Source organism: Taeniopygia guttata, chromosome 10 (assembly GCF_048771995.1).
Source record: "Taeniopygia guttata chromosome 10, bTaeGut7.mat, whole genome shotgun sequence".
In the NCBI taxonomy this organism is placed as follows: domain Eukaryota; kingdom Metazoa; phylum Chordata; class Aves; order Passeriformes; family Estrildidae; genus Taeniopygia; species Taeniopygia guttata.
This window is the reverse complement of record NC_133035.1, coordinates 11,220,001-11,232,536: the sequence shown is the minus strand read 5'-3', so window position 1 is coordinate 11,232,536 and position 12,536 is coordinate 11,220,001. Positions and strand designations below refer to the sequence as shown.

General features: G+C 42.1%; 1 protein-coding gene across 4 annotated transcripts in view; it reads left to right on the top strand.

Annotated features, from left to right (window-relative positions):
- HOMER2 (homer scaffold protein 2) overlaps positions 1-12,536 on the top strand; it is a 59,541-nt gene that overhangs the window by 23,544 nt on the left and 23,461 nt on the right. The window lies entirely within an intron of this gene.

Below are 12,536 nucleotides of genomic sequence, written 5' to 3'. Positions count from 1 at the left end.
TGGGCACCCAAGCTTTGCTTTGTCACCTGCTCAGAAGACACTCAGAAGGAACATTCCTCCCCTGTCCCCTGTTTTAATGTGTCCCAGAGGAAGGTGAGCTTGCCATGATTAGAATTCTCCCCTGGGGCTTCCCAAGCAAGAATCAATTGCTGGCCACATAAATTATTCCTCTTGTATTGAATCTTTGCTGATTAAGGAACAGGTCAAGAATAGATGTTACCTTCATTGCTCACCTCTGGAGAGTCCCGTGACCCTGCCTGTCCATTTTAAGAGTGCTAACTGGGGAAAGAACCCTGGTGTTTATGCCAAAAGAAGTTAAAAGTTGCATTTTTCCCTTCAAACAACTATTGTTTAGTGTTTTGACCTACTTTTCCAGGCAGAAATGAAACTGGGTAGAACTGTAAAGAAGAATATAGACGGCTTCAGATGATGGTGTCCTGCTTTCTGTACTTCTCATTAGAATAGTCTTCCGTGTGTTGGCAAATGCCAGATGGATTAATGTGACAGTATCACTGTGGGCATAAGTTATGTCTGCTTTAAGGACAAAAAAGCTGAAACTCAAGTAAATGAAGGAACTTAGGTCTAGAGGGAAGGCAGTGATGTGCATCTCTTACAACTCTCCATCCTTGTCTGCTCTGCAAAGGGGCTGTTCTAACAGTTTATTTTAGACAAACATCTATGATTCACATTGGTTTGCAGAGAAATTTCAGTTAAATCCAACTTTTATGAAGATGTTGGATTAATTTGGGGTTCTATATTTTACCTTATGTTGACATTACATACTAATGATAAAAATATTTTGACGTGATCAAGAATACAGGGTACTTCACTAACATATTGGTCATCACCTGGTTACATAAGCTTGATTTTACTTGTAGCATTCAGCATGTCACCCTGGGCAGTGTTGAATTGCCAGTGTGTGGAGGAGCTGCTGGGGCAGGCTGTGCAGTGTCACCCCGATGAGTTCTTCCCTCCTGATGCAGCACTGGCCTGGTGGGCTGTCATCCTGCAGGAGTGGCTTCCTCAGGCAGCTGCTGCTGTCCTCAGAGGTCCAGACCCTCCACAGTGCCCCGTCCTTCAGTCCCATCCTCTCTTCTCCCAGCAGGTGCAGCCTGTCCCTATCTCTCCTTGTCCCCACACACCCGGGGTGCAGGGCAGAGGGGAGCAGAAGGATTTGGCAATGGGCTTAAGGTGGGGATTAAGGGAACTGCTGAGCCCACGTGTTTAAAGGCACCAATATTTATTGTAACTCAGCTTGTGAGCCTGGCTGGCAGAGGAGCTGCCTGGCTCTGCTGCCCAGTTCAGTGCAGCATTGCCTTTGCCTTACCCCTTGGGGAGGATAGGAGAGTCTGGATGCTGCACATGGAGATGGTGAGAAAAATGGAATAGAAAGAGAGTAGGGTAAAGATAAGAAGCAGAGTGAAGTCTAGGGAGCTTAACTCTTCCCTTGCAGAGGAGTATTCAGGAGTCCAGTATGCAGGCCAGCCAGGAGAGAGCATACCCCTGCAGGTGCCAGGTTTCTTTTGAATTCTCCCATCCCAATAACAAACCCATTAAAGTACCTGGGGAATGAAGCACTGCATAGAGGAAAGCCTAAACTCAAAACAGCTTGTGCCACTTCAGTTCCTCATGTTTGCAAAGCTAAAGCCAGCAGCTCCTCTAATTCCTGTGTCTTTCACAGAAAAACAGGTGCTGTGGACAGGAGCCTACAATTTATAGCAGAAGATTTCACAGATACCATATGAGAATGTGCTGCATGATCTTAACCAAGATGCCATGACCAAACAAGGGAATAGATTAGTATATCTTTTAATTGCCTTGTAATTGACTTGTATGTTGTTAAGCAAGTAATTTCATCATGTTTTAAGAAGTTTCTAGCTAGAGGCTAGCTGCAGCATAATGAATGCTGGAGGAAATGATACAGTAAAATGCAAGGGCACACACTGTTTCAGAGTTAATGAGGCAGCCCAGAGACTTCACCATATGAAAGTGGCCAGTGTTGTGGACAAAAGTCAACCCTATTGAAAGAAGACAAAATATGGTGATGATGCAGGGAAAACGTGAACTTGTAAGTGCCCAATTGCTGTGCAGAGTGTGGGGAAAGCCACACACAGGGCTCCTCATTAAAAGTGGCCTACATGGGCTTGCCTTTTGGAGGCAAAAATTGACAGTATGAAAATTATGCAGACTGATAGCCCCTGTCATCCTCAGCAATAATACATGATAGTACCCTGGTTGTTAGGTTTATTTTTTTTTTTAATAAACTGAAATTATGTGTTATCCAAACAGTATAGAGAAGAGGGAAAGGAATTTGAGATGGAAATATAATCCCTCAGAAACAAGCCTCTGCCCTCTTTTCAGATGTTCATGTTGTATTTCTATAAAACTTGGGATTGCTATAACATCATTTTTCTCTTTTGAGAAATGAGCTGTTAATAAGGAACATAAAGCTAGCTTAAAAATTAATAGCCAGCAATAAAGTGCATGGTGAGACATACTGAGCTGGCAGCAGCAAAGAAAAGTGACGCAGCAAGAGTCATCACAGATGCCAGTCCCCAGTTGTCTCTGAGAGATGATTAAACCGATGACTAGAAAAAAATTAAAATCAGGCTTTACAAAATGACTACATTGCAAGAGTAATTGTGGAAAACACATGATAAGGAAGTAAAGACTGTGTTTCAGAGGAAAAAAACCAGTCAGCTGACACTCATTCCCAGTTACTAGTTCATTTAAGAGTTTATTACCTGATAATTACCTCGAATGTTGGAGATCAGCACCTAAGTTGGGCATAAGTGTGTGAAAGTGTTGAAGGGAGAACCAGAAAAATTGCTGTGCTGGGAAAGTCAAATCAGCGGGTCTGTTTCTGAAGTAAATTGCAATTATATATGGCAATGTGGGCCAAATTTTGCCAATCAGTATTCACGTAGTGTCCCCCAAAGTGAATACAGTACATTTTATGGTGTGATGAAGCTGTTTGATAAGTGGCATCTCCGCAGGGGACAGTGTGATTTACAGAGGACAATGAAGCTGGCAGGGACACAGCCCCAGCAGCCTGTGGCAGCAGGTATTTAGGGAGGCAAGAAGGGCTGATATGTAAATCTGCTAATAGTTGATGTATTCCTGGCTTTCTCAGTTCCTGTCCCAGGGAACTAATTGCTACCTAATTTAATAGCTGCCCACCTCTTTGTAACCACACTTTTCTTGTCACGACTGGAGGCAGGTGTCCTCAGCACACAAAGAGCAAATTGAGTTCTTCCAGTGATGTGTTCAGAGGCTCAAAACAGATCTTTTTCTTTGCCCATGGAAAAGGAATTATTTTAAGGCAGAGTTGTTAAAAATATCCTAGAGTATTTTGCCAAAAGGTGACTCTTAGATTTCAGAATCATTTCTTTGAAAGGAAAACAATTACAGGGTATGGTACCACAGATGAAATTCCTTTATCTGACTAGATATTTTCATTCTTTTTTTTTCTTCCATTGACGTAAATTCAGCCATTAAACCAACAGCAACTCCTTCACAGGAAAAAACATACCAAGTAATTTATATATTACAAAATTTTTGGCACTGAATTATAAAAGGCTTCTGTCAGTGTGCACTTCACCAGGGGTCTGCGTTGGTGTGGCAGCATTTAGCTCTGACTCCAGGACCTCATGGGTATGATTTGTGATAATGTGTGGCAGCAACAATCAAAATATTGGCTTCTCACTTGGCATTCAGAGTGTCAGTGTGTGTTCACCAGACTCGTACCCAATGAATTTAGTGCAGTGATATAGGGTGTTTTTTGTTTTTTTTTTTTTTTTAATAGCTACCTTTCTTAAATACCTATGTTTTTTAACTGCCTGATTTTTCAGGTTTAATACTTCTGTAGTGGAACTACAGAGGATGTTTTACAGCCTTGGGTAGCCAAAGATAAAGGGATGTAAAAGTAAATGAAAAGTGACCTTGCAAAGTGATGTATTGGCTTTTCTTTTAATGTTTGTAGATAAATCCTAAAATGCTATGATTTTGAAAGGTGTGGGTGAGGGTATTTGTGTGTGTTTTGTCAGAGGGAGGGAGATTCTTTGATTCCTAGTTTTGCCTGCCCTAATTTTATTTGTGGCCCTTGCTTGTCAGGAGTGCTGTGTGCCGTAGCCCAGAGGAGTGTGGTGCTGCTGGAGTCCCAGCCAGCTGCCCTTTGCCTGCTCAAATGCCAAGAGGTCCCACTCCTCACCCTGAGAATTATTTTGCTGACTGCAGCACTGGCAGGACTATGATTTCCAGAGAGTCCCTGCTAGTAAAATCTGATTAAAATAAAATAATTTTTATTCCCATCTTCTCAAAGATTTTTTTTTTTTTTCACCAATGGATAACTGAGACAGAGATTTCTTTTGTTTTTTCTAAAACTTCTGCCATGCTGGTTTTGCTCTCCAGTTTCTTCCAGGCTGGGTGGGAAATCTTTTCTGGTGGTCCCAGAAAGCGTGCCAGCCATAAAACAAGGATTGGAGAGGGGGAGGAGTATGGGCTCAGTATTGCTTAAATGTCTGACACTGAGAGCCAACATGGAAAGGACCTTTCATCCAAAGGCAGCATGTGACACTCTGATGACCTTTCCTCCAAAGGCAGCATGTGACATTACTTAGGGGTGGCACTGCATTAGGGCAAACCAGTGCAAAGGAGTCCAGGTTTTGACCTCTGAAGGTCTGATTTCACTGATCCGGTATTTGTGCCTTCTTGTCCATATGTTGTAAAATAAGATTTCCAATACTGGTCTGGCTGATTAATACAGAAATTTGAGCATATTGGATGGCCTTCATCCCCTCTTTTTTGTAGCGTGTTATTTCATGTACTATTGGGCTAATTTCAAGGTGAATTTAGGCACTGTAGATGATATCAGAGTCAACTGATGGAACTAATTAATGCCCTACATAAAAATTATACTCAAAATATGGTATACAATGCAATTTTAGTGCATAGTCCTGTCTTCCAGTGTGCAGTTTGTGTGCATGTTACAATAAACATCTCATTGCTTTTATGCTACTGAGAAGAGTATTAAGTAAAAACATTAGTTGTGGGTTTATGATTCCTATATACATTATGTAATCACAGAATCATAAAATATCCTGTGTTAGAAAGGATCCACAAGACTCATCCATTTCAACTCTTGGCTCTGCACAGGACCACCCCAATAGATAATAGAATATATAAGAATAGGATAGATAAATTCTACTGAGACAGAACGACTGCAATAGTATCAGTGTGTATATACTGTTAATCCAAACTAAAGCCTTTGAAATAATTTGGTGTGATTTCATCAGTCTCACCAGGTGTGTTTTGTACTTTTCCTGGTTCAGATTTCCCAGGAGGATGATGCTCTTCTGCTGGAGACATGTTCTGATACCAGTAGTGCTAAACAAAAGACTTTGAAAAAAAGATGCTTGAGGAATCTCAAGCTGCTTTTTGTGGTGCCTTTTGGTCATGTTGTTCTGTAACTAATGAATCTGGATTGAACTGCTCTCTGAGAAGCAACTGCTCCTTTTGTGAAGACATTCTCCTTCTTTTTGTACAGTGATCACACTGAGAGCAGAACATCTTTCCTGGCCTGAGGCAAAGCCCACCAGCCTAACCTACACTGGAACTGTCTTTCACTCAGAGACAGTGAAACAACTTGCAGTGAATAATTAATATTTTTAATATCTATTTTCTGATTTCATTTAAAGATGTTAGAGTTGTGGTGATGCAACTTCCAGGGTATTTTTTGCCTCAGTTGGGATGACTCAGAGAGAACTCTCAGTTTAAGGAGAAATTGCCATCAGTGGGTGGTGCTGATGCCTCCTAGGCAGGGGTTGCTTCTCTGGGGCAGGCTGGGGCCAAGGCAGGAGGGTCTGCTGGGGGTGTGGGGTGTGTCCCAAGTGTCCAAAGGGTCCTCTGGAGTATCAAAGACAAATGGGAACGGTGGGGTGGGGAAGCTGGAGGAGTACAGACTCAGGTAGGAAAGGAAATGGACATTTTAACATGAGGGTCAGTATCTGGTGTGAGCAAACTGAGGTGTGTGCTGGATCCTTCTGCTTCACAGACCATGACTTCATACTCTTCTCAAAGACATATTTGATGTAGGAGTGAGTGAAATTAAGGAAAACAACAGTCTCTGATGTGAAAATATTTGTGGTGTCTGTGCTAATGGTGTACTTGGCTTCATTAAAGCTGCTTGAGTTTTGGTTTCTCTCTGAACATTCAAACTTGAGAACATTTTCTTTGTAATTTGGTGAGGGAGAGATACAGCAGAAAGGAGAAGCAGAGCTGTCAGCCAAGCACGAGCCTATTCACTTGTTTGCTTAAGGTGATATCGAGCATTCAGAAATTCAGGCTGAGGGGAGGTGCAGGGTTTAATAACTGGGAACAAAGGACATTGCCTGGAGTTGAGTCTGCAGGAAAATTGTCCAACAGTTGCTAAGACAGGTTTGGATACCTAGAGCTGGTTATATTGGGTGCACTTGTGTGAACAGGTCTTTGAGTATTCAGAGGATGAGAAAAAATGGTTAGGGCTTAGCTGCAATAGGAATTTCAGAACTAGTAATACTGGTGGAGATGAGCCAAGAATAGAAGGAAAAGTGAAAAATGTTTGTGCAAAAAAAGACCTAGCACTCCAGATGAAAAAGTGAGCTTGCAAAAGCTCAGGAAGGCAGCAAAGTAAATGCCAGACAATTTGGTGGTCACTTGAGAGTGAATCAACCAGAAATCATGATCATCTCCTGAGGCTGTGTTCTGGTTTAGAAAAAAATTAAAGTCCAGAGTTGTAGAACTCATACCACTTAAACATTTCTATATTAATCTCTTTCCAAGTTATTAACTTTGAAATGTGAAAAATTCTCAGTTCATTTCCTGGATTATTTCTGGAAGTAAATCCTTCAGAAGCTGGTTAGTAAGCTTAGGAGAAAACATACCAGAGTGCTGTCAACAGCTGTATCCTTGACAGAGGAGCTGAAGCACATCTGCCACTGTTTGTTCCTATCTGGCTCCTTTTTCTGCTTGCTATGTGTGCTGTGTGTGTCACTGGCTCTGGAAAGACCACACACAGCTGAATCCAGGAGATTGCAAAGACCTTTCCAGAAATGAAATTTGTTACTCACTAACAAGAAAAGATGCAAATCCATGCTAAGGATCTCTTGCTGCACCATTTACCAGCAAGTAGGGAAACTTTGGTCTGGGTAGATTTCTCCTTTTTAAAACCCCTCTGTAAAATTACTCAGAAAACGTGTGCCAAAACTAGTGTTTCAGTAACTGGCCCAGAGTGGTTTCTGCTCACCAGACTCAAGTGTGATGTGGAGGACCTGAACATGCCAAGAGGTCTTTGAGGCCATGTGATGTCTTTGTAAAGAAGCCTGGACATCCTGTTACCTCCTAAAAGTAATGTACCTGTCCATCATGGCCATTGCTCATGCCAAGGGACAGCTTTTCCAGATTTTGAAGAGAAACTAAACTATCCTATTGCTGACCACTCCCAGGGTGTGTAGGTTGTTAAAGAGCAGAGAAGTCTTTAATGATGCTGTGTGGTTGTGCCATTTCTGCCTTTCAAAAGAGACCTTCAGGCTTAAGTGAGGTTGTTGTCATAAACTTGAAAAATGCAGAAAATTATCAGTGCCTAAATAATTAACTTAGGGATGTGGTTGTACTGCACACAAAGATGATATGCTTTTATTAAATCTTCCAAAATGTAAATATGTCATGTCTATGGGAAGTTTTATGATTTTTTATAATTGTAGTCAAAGCAGCCTTCTCCCTCACCCCAATATTAGTTACTAGGAAAAAAAACCAACAGTCTCCACTGTATCCTTCTCCCTTTTTCTGATAAGTTAGGAATCTTATTTCTCATATGAAAATAATATGCAAGCATCGTGCTTTATATATTTTGTAAATTGTTGCATGAAATTCCTGGGTAACAATTTGTTCCAGAGAATTTAAAAACCCTTGCTGTAGATTTTCTTCATGAAACAGCTGCTGGTGCTTTGAATCCTGTGGGTGGGTGGATGTGTGTGCTGTGCCTAAAAGGAAAAAAAATTCTAGTCAGATGTCAAAGCAAAAATAGGAGATTTTAGAGATTTAGACTGGATGGAGGAGGTGGGAAGCCAACTCTGCAGAGATGTTAATTACCTTGGGAAGAAAAAGAGAGCAATGGAGTAGGTGTAGCAGGAGATTTACTTAATAGAATTCACACAATCATGAACCCACTTTTGTTGCATTTAGACAGTTCTTAGTGAGGGCTTTGCAACAGAGGTATTTTGTCAGAGGAAAAACAGTTATTAGTCTTTTTATTGGGGGGGGGGGCTATTTTTACATCTCTGTTTATGAATGAGGACAAGAATTGTATGGGATTTTTTTTTTTATTTGTTGGGTTGTGAGGTTAAAAATGAACCTCATAATTCATGGAATTATCCTAGGGATGCAAGGCAATTTAAGAGAAAAAAAGCACTATGTGCGACTGTGGAAATGGCCCTTTTCCCCATAAAACAAGCAGCAGCAGCACGTGAGAGGCTTTACCCATACAAGGAGTCTCCTCTCTGCAGAGGGAAATCAGGGTGGGAGGCAAATGCCAAGGGCTGCAGCAAGTCCTGCGTGTCTTGCAGGATGTCCTGGGGTCTCCCTCTTTGCAGAAACTTTTGTGGTTCCTCTTCCACCTCCAGCAGGAACACCTGGTGTGGCAGTGGAGGATTTTGGAGTCCAGTGGTGGGTGAAATTGATTTATTAAAAAAATATGGATATTGATCTAGTATCGATATCCAACTGTGACGGACAAAAACTCTCTAACAGTATAAGGTTAGAAAGTGTGTGTTTATTTGACACCGGGCAGTGTGTGGGATCACTCCCAAATACACACCACACCTTCCAGGTGATTACAGAGCCCTTTTATCCATACAAGTATTGAATACACAAAATACAAATACATATTCGTAATTTTAGTACATCCCATTCCCCGCTTCGTATGCTAATCACTCCAAAAGCTATTAAGCATGTGTAGTTTGTCCCTTGAAATGGGTCGGTGTCCCTTTCATGGGGAGGCGTCCCAAAATGAGGAAGTAAATGAAGTCTTCCTCGTTCTGACCTTTCTACCTTTTCAATGCAAGTATGACAAATGAACTCTTGGTAGAACTCCCATTCCTTGTCTTCAATTGGTTTCAGAACAGAGGAGGCCCACAATTGTCTTATGTTCCTAAAAGCTCTTTGTCAGTTTCTATATTCTTCATTATAAACCCAGCTAACTAAACATTGTGCTGACAAGCAATTAATTATTAGTTAACTACTAACTCCTAACTTCATCAAGGCCTACTCATTTATTATTCTTATTTTAATTAACTCTAGTAAGACTTATTTCTCTTAGCTCCTCAAAATCTCTAAATGCCTTAAAGTTTACGTTTCAAAATAGCTGCAGTCCCGTGCAGAACAGAAATAGCTGCTGTCCTGGCTAACTGTGTAGGACAGGAATTCTTGAGGCCAGGCTCCCTCAGTGCAGGGGTAAGGGAAGGGTGGCAGGGCAGGAGCCTGGCGGTGGCTCCTGCTGCCTGTGCTGTGCTCAGCTCCCCCTCCTGCACCCATGGGGGACTGGGGCAGGAGGAAGAGCAAAGGGGAGAAACTCAGGGCTCTTCTTGATGTAACTTACAGTGCTCCCAGTCTAGGTACTCCATACCCTCAGCCTATCCCAGGAAAGAGCCATGTAGGTGTCAGGTGCAGCATAAAGCAAAGCTGCAACAAGTGCTGTTGCTGTTTTTGGTTTTGTGTGGCTTTGTACTTCCCTGGATTTAGTCAGCTTGATGATCTGAGCAAGGGACTCTCTTTTTTCCCTTTATTACCACTGTGTGTCCCTTTATTAACAATGTGTGTGTATGCACTGGCTTTCTAGGACTAGAAATGAGGAGTTTATCACCAGTGACATCCTAGTGAAAAGTGTTACATTCTGTCTAGAGGCAGAGCTGGGAAGTATGGTAGATAGTGTAAATGATAATACAGATCATGGAAATGTAGGTGGGCTAATTCCACAGAAGTGTTGCTGAATATTTGGGATAAAGGAAGAATTTGTCAGTAAATCCACCTCTGACTCCTCATCTTCACATCCTGTGTCACAAGCCCTTCTGATTCATGTCCACTTGATGAGCTGGAAGAACCTGCTGAGCCTGTGATAGCTGTGGCCAGAGGATTAGCAGCTTCTTTCCTTCTGCAATTCTGTTTTTAGACTGGGATACATCTTTACTGAAGATTAGCAGCCTGGTGGGTTGAGGAAATTAAATTTCACAAGGGCTGCAAACTGGAAGCACATATTCAGAGGTGTGAAAATGAAATGGGGAGGTTTTAGTATAGTCTTAAAGAGCAGATCTTATGGCTTGGAGCCTTGGGGGTTTTCTGGAGGTGTGTTTTTTTTCAGAGTAACAGGTGATGTGACTTCAGAGGGGAAATTCCAGAATAATTCCTAATCCAGCACTCTTGTTGTAGAATAAGGTGTCTTTTTCCGATTTAATTTAACTTTTGTTGATTTAGTTTGAAAATATGTTGGCCAATATATTGATTAGCTATTTCATAGCTGTTATTTCAGTCTTTTCCTAGGCAGAGAAGCTCATGGCAGGGCTGGCTGACATGGCTCATCACCCCTTGGGTGTGTGTCCTGGCAGATTCCTGCCGGTGTGTTCATCCTCCTCCTCCTCCTCCTCCCGGGCTGTGCAGGATCCCCTTCAGATTCTGCAAGTGCCCCCTGAAAGAAGCAGCAGCTGCATCTGTGGGCTCTGCTCATACATTATGAGCAGCAGGAGATGCCAGCAGGTTTTTCTCCTTCTACACACTGAAGTCGTCGTGTGACCTCTTCCTTCTTGATTTATTTGGCAGTTTCTCTCCGTGGCAAGGCAGCAGGATGGGTGTGTTCCAGCCCATGAATGTTCTGCTCTACACCAGCCTATTTGCATTCACTTTTAGCTGATGAATGTACCCAGTGCCTTCCTAGATGTCTGGAGTCATTTCTGGGTGAGGTAGCGCTACCTTGTGCTGTGAACATGCTTCTGTGTCATCTCCAGATAAAAATTTAGATCTCAGGTTTGATTTTCTCCCAAAGGAAGTGAAATTAGCACGAGATCTTGCTTGGCTCATGCAGGTGTATGGGGAATGTTTGCCATCTGGTACATTTGCATGTAGGTGAGCGCAAAGGCAGAGTTTTTTTTAAAACATGTAGACAACTGAGTATGATGAATGGGTTTATTATTCTGTAAGGTGCTTATTATTTTATGCTTCTCTTTCTCTTTAGGGAGAACTCTTTAACTGCTTCAGGGATTGATTGCATTTGATTAGAGAGTAGTTTGTCTTCTGAATCTATTATCCTGGATGAAAGTCCACAAGTTTATTCCATTTTATGGGGCAGCTGGAATTTCACTGTGTGTATATTATACAAATGAGGAAAGTATTTCATAAGGTCTCATTTGAATTGATGAGTAGCCTTTTCTTATAGAATTATCATGCTAGATTGCAGGTAGGGATGGAAAAGAGCCTGGTGGCTCATCCTGCCTGCAGCAAAATAGTCCCCTTTTACTTCTCTCCTTCTTCTGCAATTTGAAAATTCTGGCTCATACTTTCACAAAAAAAAAAAAAAAATATCCCAGTTTATTTGACCTTTCCCTTTGTGGTGGGCACAAATGCTTCCCCCTGCCTCCTGCCCCAGCTGAGACCATCTGCCCAGAGGATGGAGGAGTGGGGGGGGCACTCTCCTCCTGGTCCCAAAGAGCCGAGGGTGACCCCGCCACGGGAGTGGGGGCAAGCTGGGTTTGGCAGGAGCACCTGCAAGCTCAGTGTTCATTGTTCTTTGAAATCACAGCACCTTTCTTTCTCCTAAACACAGCCAAGGTGGTTGTTCCCTTGCCAGAGGAGTGTCACTGCTCTGAGGTGGTGGCCAGAGCTGGGGAAGTGAATGTACAGATGGGGTGAGGATGGGCAGGGGGAGCGGGTGAATTAGTGTGATGTACCCACAGCATCCATCTCCTCTGACCTGACAGAAACATGAGCTCTGATTTAATCTCCTAAGCTTCTACTTAGGTTTTCACTTCTCTGTAGGAATGCAGCATTTCTGGAGTGCCTGACTGACAGAGGAGGATTTAAAGGGAAAGGTAGAAACAGCTTCCAGGCAGTTTCACTAATAGCAGCTTATTATAAATTTAACAGATGAACTGTCAGTTTCTCAGAGGTGTGTGCTCACCACAACCTTTCCTTGGATTCTCCATTGGCCATAGAAAAAAATTAACTTCTGAGGTGCTCAGCTAATGTAGTGCATTTCATTGCTCTATAAGGAGTTCTTTGGTTTACAGTTTGCAGCCTTCATTATTCCTTTTATCACATCTCATATATTGAACTGTGTTGTAAAAGATAACTGTAGTGTGGGTTTTTAATATGTTAGTATTTTCTCAATGATTATTTTAGGAGGTATGGAGAAATTTTATTCTTCTCAGGGTCAGCTGTCAGTGAATGAAATTTTTGCCTTTTAATCAAACTGGTCACTTTATTCTTTTTTTTCCCCCAAGATGTCTAAGTTGATA